We start from the raw sequence: 9,126 nt of genomic DNA on the forward strand, positions 1-9,126 counted from the left end.
AAAGAGTATATACTTTATGATTTGATTTATAGAAGTCAAAATCAGTGCAAACTAATCTGCGGTTATAGAAGTCAGAATAATAGTTATCTCTGAGGGGGTATTGAGTGGGAAAGGGCACTAGGGAACAATCTAAGAAAATAAAAAATACCAGTTTTGACTTTGAGTGTGTTATTTACTGTAAGCTTATTACACTTTGTTTTTAAAATGCAGATTATTAAAAAATATCTATGGATAAATAATTAAACTCAATAACATTTAATATATTTATGGTTATTAATGGCTATTTATTCCCCAGGAATATTACATTGCCGGGCCATTTGCAGGGATGGTGGTAGAGGAACTTAATTCTTAACTTGGGAAACAGAATCTATAAGTTCCAGTTCCAGCCTCACGGGTGACAACACAAGGGAGATCACTGGGTGCTGTCTTCTAGGAGTGCTGTCTTCTAGTGGGGAGGGGAAAACAATGTGTAAGTAAACCCATCCATTAGTGAAACAGGAATAAGCAGGGAGATAGGAGACATGGGCAATTAGAGTGAATTACTTTAAGGTAGGGTGGTTTCTGAGGGATCTCTGAGGGTTTAAGACTTGAGATTAAAAAACGAAACAAACCCAACCTTATGCAGAGTCATATGGTGCTTTATGAAAAGAGCATGCAGACCCCTTCTTGTCTGGGGGGGTCTTACTTACTTAAATACTTAACTCTGCTGGTTTGTCATAACATCATCTGCTTTTTTACTAGAAGACATAAATTGTCCCTATATCCTCATCCATTGCTCCTTCATTATTTACTCATCCATTTGTTCTTTCCTTGAAAAATTACAGTGTGCAAAATTTAAAAACTGAAAAATTACAGAGTACCACAAGGTTTCAGGTAAAGCCAAGGAATCTCCAGTTCTAACACATACCCAAGTTCATTCTTATAGAGGATTTTCATACAGTACACTGAGAAAAACAGGGCTATTCCTTTTCTTTTTCCCCTAATACATGCTATGATTAGATTTCTGGATTTTTCTCTTGCTTTGGCTTATGAGACACCTAAAATTTAGAGGCACTTCTATAGAGAATCAGTTTTAACTTTAATGTTTTTATTTCATTGGAGTAACTCTCAGGGTCATAACCTTTTTTTACAGCATCAGAGACATGTCATTGTCCTTCCTGTGTTTTTAGAGTATTTTTCATGCAAACACTTGAAACACTTCGAACTGCAGAAACATACCAATATAAATGAGTTTGTTCTTGGTCAGATAGATTTGACAGGCTTCCTTCTATCTTTTCCCCTCTCCAGATACTATTCTTCAGAACTTTATATTTTCAATGTAGAGTACATATCCAGACACGTGGATACACTTTTCTGACTATTATGACCTAGGTATCCTTCACACCATTCCTATAGCATTAGAAAAATCATATCATATTAAAATTGAGTGGGACTTTAGAGATTACTTTGTCCAATCCACATATTTGAAAAAACTGAAAATAGGAGATTAAAAAAAGTCTCAAGAAACACAGCAAATTAATGACACAACTCAAGTCAAGAGCCATATCCCCTGATTCATTACATAGAGTCCTTTAAATCCAACCATGCTTACCAAGGCTAGCTGCTATTTAATACACAATGAAGTACTTCCTGTTATTGCTAGTTTAGTTTTTGTTTCTTAATCTGTACCTATTATGCTTAACCTAGATTGTAAATTCTGTCATCACAAATACTATGGCTTAAACTACCTTTCTAATCCCCATTAGAAGCTACTAGCATAGGGCATTACACATAAGCAGTGATTTTAAAGGTAGTTGGTGCATGTATTTCTTTTTCCATTGGTACAGTGTATAACCATGTTCATAAAAGAGTAAATTCATGTATTTAGAAAGAACAGAAGGAAAATGGCCCAGGGAAAAGCAACCAGAACAAGCCAAGCAGGTCACCATGGTAACAGCAGTTTCAAAATTGTCATTCTCCTAAAGTTTCTGACTTTTCTGGTATGTTCAGGGTGCAGGGCGCCATCTAGTGGTTTGATTTAAATTCCTGACATTCCACACCTTTTCAAGCTCAATTCCCAAATAAACAAAAGAATACTGTTTCTCTTTTAGGGTGCACCCGTGCAGTTGCAGGATACAGTCAGAATTTGGTTTGTAAGATGTGTGGTTAGATATCTTGTCAATTACTGAATTACTGTCTCTCAATACTAAAAAAATCATACGGAAAGAGGCATATGAAATTTTAAAATTATTACTAATGCTCTGTAAGATAATATGTAGCGTTAAGTGTATGACATATACAGAGTTTTGTTCACACAAAGAGCTTTATTAGGAATTTTATTCCAAAATCACTCATTTATTTTCTTCTTTCTGAAAATAAAAGAAAGGCCTGGGGCTTCCCTGGTGGCGCAGTGGTTGAGAGTCCGCCTGCCGATGCAGGGGACATGGGTTCGTGCACCAGTCTGGGAAGATCCCACATGCCGCGGAGCGGCTGGGCCCGTGAGCCATGGCCGCTGAGCCTGCGCGTCTGGAGCCTGTGCTCCGCAACGGGAGATGCCACAACAATGAGAGGCCCGCGTACGGCAAAAAAAAAAAAAAAAAAAAAGGCCTTATTTTTTCTCTGAAATCTAGGTGCGTCAAAATAAGTGCATTTAAGTCCATTTGCAAAAGGAACAAAGTTTTAACTTTACAGATACAGTCTGTGTTCCTCACAGGGGGAAAAAAAGACAATTCAGCCTTACTGGGGTATCAACCAACCACCCATGTGTATAAACAGAAAATTTAAATATTAAAAACCCAAGTTTGTGTTTTCCAGATATATACAGAGTAAAAATATGAACCTGTAGAGATAATTTATATTACTTTTGACCCCATAACAACTAATTAATAATTAAATTTATTATATAGTTACATAAAATATAATAGAGTAGAACTATTTCATAGCCCTAGTTTGAATGACCTCCAACTATTTTTAAGAAATATTTTTGGTGTGTTCAAATCTGTGCAATAAGTGAAATTTTCATAGTATCTATTGCATACTATACCACATCATTTAAATAACTCTCTTTCACCTATCTATCTAGTAACATTTAGAGACCCATGCTGTAAAAATACCAAGCAAGTAATATGGGAATTATCTACAAAGCTCATTTATTGAAAAAAATTTGTCAGCATTTAAGATAAGCTGATGGGTTTATGGACCATGCCTCTCTCAGTAGTATTTTCTATGTCTGGAACAGTCATCCTATGTCCTGCGGCCAAGATCGCTCTCATCTCTCCCTCATGTCTTAGTTCAAGCACAAAGCCTTCATCAAACCTTAGGCTATCTCGTATGCCTGGCCATCAGTGGGCCTCAAGCTTGGCTGCAAATTGAAATCATCTGGGTAGTGAGGACTCTTCTCATGCCTCTGTTTTCCTTCAGAGACTTCCGTTCACTTGGTCTGGGGTGAAGACTTGGTGTGGGGAATTTTAGAGACTTCATAGCTTAGTCTAATGTGAGCTCCACATTATTCCTCCTCCTTTATATTGACATAATCTGTCCTCCACTTCAATATATGCTTCTTTGTGGAAGAAGTTTAGTTGGCCTTTTTTTGGCCACAGCATTTAACATAGCAATGGTATAATATTAGGCATTGAAAGAGTGTTTATGAGATCATGCTGACTACGGGAACCGGTGAATAATAATGCGGTGGTGTCTAGGATAGGTGTTATTAGGGAAATGTGATGAGAGTATATAAGGTCTGGTATTCTGAGAGAGGTATGAATGAGCTAAGAGTCAGGAATATTAGAGCTAAAGAAGAAAGAGGAATTCCTAGAATATTTGTTGTACTGGCAAAGAAGTATCAGAGGCAAAGTAGCAGAAAAAGAAATGTCAGATGGGTCAGTGACTTTCCCTACCTCATGCTAGTTTGTGTCAGGATGCGTGGCACCTGGCTGTGCACCATTCCATTTGAGTGTCTTTCACCAAACTGACAAGACCCATTAACATATTCTCCCATGACCCCAGCAGTCTGGACATGAAACCTAAGGAACAAAGTGTTCAGAACATTCATAGCACTTTATTATGAAGAACGAGGAGATGAAATCTGGTGCTGTGTCTTGTAGTCGAGATGCCTGATCTCTTGACATTTACACAGGGCACGGCTGAGTGATAAGACCATGAGAGCTCACTGCTCCAAAGAGTAAAGACAGTTTTATGGTTTTGTTTGAGAGTTTTCTAAATATTATTAAACCCCAACCACTTTTAATAACTCATGGAGTTCCAGTCTTGTTAATAGCTGACCAACTCTTTGAAAGTAAACATATAAGGATTTGCTTTTATATTTGTGTTAACACAAGCCCACCCTCTACCCACCTCCCACACCAAAAGAAGAATCATTAAAGCTCAGCACAGGGTAGTTGCAGAATAACTACTAGATATATCTTAATCACTGAGGTAAGTAGGCAGAGCAGTCCAAGGCCTATCTTAATGAAATCACTAAATCAAATGACTTTTTTGAAGAGATGAGTCCTCTTTACAAAATGAAAAATTAGTAAGAACACTGATCTCAAGATCAAGAGTCCCAGAGAATGTCCCAAGATTATAATTTAAAAAATTACTTAAAATTAGGTTTTTCTTTTTATATATTTAAGAAATGAATTGGGGGCAGTTATTAGTGATGGAGTGAACTAATGATCTGTTAATTCTAAAATTTTCAAGGAGCAATTTCAGGATTTTTTTGTTTGTTTGTTTATCTTCAGGTTATAATTAATTTATGAAACCTAGTTCAGCTGAGAACTAATATCATAAATAACAGTGTTATGTAGACAACATTTCCTTGGAGAAAGAACTAAAGTAAAATAAATCCACTCCATCTATTAGCCAATAAACCATAGCAATATGATGTGTTTTTCTTTATAGAAAAACACTAAGAAATACAGAAGTTAGTGCCTTTTAGGCTGTGTTAAAGTTTTTATAAAATATGATTTAACAGTAATAAATCTCAGGGAGGGTAAGTACTATTGTTTTATTGTTTATACATATGTAGATATTCATATTTACATATATAAATATTTATATACCTATATATGAAGAAACATAGACTTAGAGAAATTAAACAATGTTTTCAGTGTCACATATGTTGTACATTCATAGAGGAATAAATAATTACTGAGAAATTAATGTGCACCAGTACTTTAAAAAATGTATTCAATTCATTTAAATTAAAAAAAGAAAAATTAAAATTTACCCATTATTCTCACCCTCTACCCCCCACCATCACCTCTGGCAACCACCAATCTGTTCTCTGTATCTATGAGATTTTTTAAAAATTTGTTTTGTTTTCTGCTTTTGTTTCTTTGTTTGTTTTTTACATGCTACATATAGGAGAGATCATATGGTATACAGAATTTGGCTTTTTTCTGTCCGACTTATGTCACTTAGCATGATGCCCTCAAGGTCCATCCATGTCACAAATGGCTAAATAATATTCTATTGTATATATATTACAAATCCTTTATCCATTCATTCATTGATGAATACTTACTTAGGTTGTTTCAGTGCTCCAGTAATTTTATGGGACAGAGGAGGTGGTAGTGATCAAAATACATAGACACTTGTGAAGAAGCTTACTTTTTAGCAGGGAAAAAAAAGCAATATAAATAAGTTAAAAAAATAATCCAATAGAGAAATAACAAATGGTGAAAAGATTTATACAAAGAATAAAAACATGCCAATTGAAAACTTAAAATACCATTTAGGATAGCTTCAAAATATGAAATTGTTAGGAATAGATTTAATAAAATATGTATAAGACCTATAAACTTAAACCTATGAAAGCATTCCTCTTTAATAGAAATTACAAAACCTAAATAAATGACGATATATACTATGTTCACAAATCAGAAGAATCAGTATCGCTAAGATATATATTGCACCCAACTTGATTTATAGATTTACTAAAATCCTGATCCAAAAACCCCAATAGCATTCTCATAGAAATTTACAAGCTGATTCAAAAATTTATATGGAAGTGTAAGGGTCTAGAATAGCCAAAACAATTTTAGGAAAGGGCTAAATTGATGACTCACAATATGTAATTTTAAGACTTATTATGTTTTTTTCAATTTTTAAAAAATTGGAGTGTAGTTGCTTTACAATGTTGTGTTAGTCTCTGCTGTACAACGAAGTGCATCAGCTGTATGTATACATGTATTCCCCTCCCTCTTGGACCTCCTTCCCACTCCCCACCCCATCCCACCCATCTAGGTCATCACAGATGAATGGATAAAGAAGATGTGGTACATATATACAATGGAATATTAGCCATAAAAAGGAACGAAATTGGGTCATTTGTAGAGATGTGGATGGACCTAGAGTCTGTCATACAGAGTGAAGTCAGAAAGACTTATTATTAAAGTACATTAATAAAGTGAGGATAAACGTATAGATCAATGGACAGAATAAAGAATTCATAAATCAACCTGTACATATATGAGTGATTGTTTTGTGGCAGTAGTGCTAGGGTAGCTCAATGGAAAAAGGACAGTATTTTCAACATACGGTGTTTCTATATCCATATGAGAAAAAATGAATCCACACAATGCACAAAAATGAACATGAAGTCAATTGTATAACACTTTGAAATATTTTTTTCAAGGTTATACATATACTTCATCGTACAACTCAGCAACTTCTCTTATAGGAATGAAAACTAATGTCATATGAAAATGACTCAAATGTCTATAGCAACTTAAATCATAGTAGCCCAAAACAGGAAACACCTCAAAAGTCCATCACCTGGTAAATGAATAAACAAATAGGTGGTGCATCTATACAATGCATAAAAAGCAACAAAAGGAAATGAACTCCAAATTCATTCAATGAAACAGTTGAAACTACAAAAAATAACCATATATAAAAGGAACCAGACACAAAAGGGCTGCATATGGTTTGATTTCATTTACTTGAAGGCAGATCAGTGATTGCCATGGGCTCAAGGTGAGGGCAGTTTGTTAATAGCAAAGGTCCTCAAAGTGAGTTTTAAGAGTGACGGAAATGTTTTATATATTGATCTAAGTGATGTTTACACACCTGTATATTGAATATATTCGCCAAAACTCATTGAAAAGAAAACTTATAACTGAATATAAATTACACCTCAGTGAAGCAGACTTTAAAAAAGTATGACATTCTATAAAGAATGGGGGATTGAAGGGGAAGACATCTCCGAGAAAATGATATATTAAAAGTATATATAGAAAGCCAATAAAAATAGTGCAAATGCTAAACCTATTGCTACCTCCACAGCAAGAATCAAGCTAAAATTCCTCCAGCTCCATTTAAACCCTCTAGAAGGAATATATACAATAAAGTTTGGGAGAAAGCACATCCCCAGAAGAAAGAATGGATAGGCAGAAATGATTAAATTACCCTGCAAAAGGAGAAGGAAGGCCAGCATCTCTGTGTAGGCAAAGGGAAAAGACATAGGAGACAAGGTCAGAGAAGTAGCCAGAGACTAGTCACTCACAGCTCTATAATTCAAGGGAAAAGCTGGGATTTTATTCTAATTGTGCAAGTGGGGAGAGGTATTATAGAGTGGAGTGGGTTGTATAATTTGTATTTTAAAAATTTACTCTGGGGACTTGCCTGGTGGCACAGTGGTTAAGATTCCGCCTGCCAATGCAGGGAACAGGGCTTTGATCCCTGGTCTGGGAAGATCCCACGCAACTAAGCCCGTGCGCCACGACTACTGAGCCTGCACTTTAGAGCCCGCGAGCCACAACTACTGAGTCCGTGTGCCACAACTACTGAAGCCCATGCACTCTAGGGCCCGCATGCTGCAACTGCGGAGCCCGCATGCTGCAACTACTGAAGCCTGTGCGCCTAGAGCCCATGCTCTGCAACAAGAGAAGCCACCACAAGGAGAAGCCTGCACACCGCAACGAAGAGTAGCCCCCGCTCGCCGCAACTAGAGAAAGCCTGCGCACAGCAACGAACACCCAACGCAGCCAAAAAAAAAAAATTTACTCTGCTTTGTGTAAAATAGATCTTATGAGGGAAAGTGTGCAAACAAGGAAGCAATTGGGAGACTATTGCCATAGAGAAGTGTTGGGTCAGAGTGGTAGCAGTGGTGAATTGTTTAGAAGATTAGTTAATAGGACTAGTGATGGATTGGGTGTAGAAAGTGAGGGAAAGAGAAGAATTAAAGATGCTGCCAAACTTTTTGTTCTAAGCAACAGGGTAAATGTGGTTGCTATTTGCTGAGGAGCAGAGGTTTGGGTATACAGTTTGTGGGATAGGTGTACAGTTGAGAGCTTGGACTTGAATATCCATCTTCTTTTGTAAGAGATCACACCATTGTATGTCAGAAGAAAGGCCTCTTAATAGATAACGCTTTGTTTCTATTTTCCTGTAACTTTGGATACCTTCTTGTACCCAATTTACATTGCCTTTTACTTTATTTCTCCTGCAGTCTGCAGTATTTATGGGCACTTAAAAGATCTAAGTCACTAATTTTCAGACTGTGTATTGTCCTCAATTTCTGCAGACAGACTCAGAGACCTTACAAGTGAGGAAGAAACCACTCAGGCTCCAGACCTCTGTCCTCAGGCTCTCTGTGGCCAGAAGACCCGCACTTTAATATCTGGGGTTGACAATTTTTTTTTTCGTAAAGGGCCAGAGAGTAAATATTTTAAACTTTAAAGACAGTATAGTTCCTGTTGCAACTACTCAAATTTGCACTGTAACACGAAAGTAGCCATGGGCAATGCGTTAATGAATTAATGTGGCCATCCTTCAGTGTATTTACAAAATCAGATGGCTGGCTGAGAGTGGCCTGTGTGTTGTAATTTGCCAACACTTGATGTAAGGAAATGGTTTCATTTATTTCTAAAGTCCTACTTCTCCATGTTTGCTGACTGAATCTTACAGGTGATATAATTTAGGGTGACTAGGAAATTTGCATGAAAATATGGGTCTTTGAGCAACCCTCATTAATCCTGTAGATTCTCACTCCCATTTATTATAGCAAGAGCTATAAAAAAATACTCAGCAATCAGAATGAATGTTCTTTGAAATTAAGAACTTTAAATATTCCTTCATATTTGATCAGTTTATTCTTTCATTCTTAAAGATGAAGTACTGAGGAAAAAAGCAAACAAACAAACA

The sequence above is a fragment of the Stenella coeruleoalba genome (assembly GCF_951394435.1).
Source record: "Stenella coeruleoalba genome assembly, chromosome: 3".
Classification (NCBI taxonomy): Eukaryota; Metazoa; Chordata; class Mammalia; order Artiodactyla; family Delphinidae; genus Stenella; species Stenella coeruleoalba.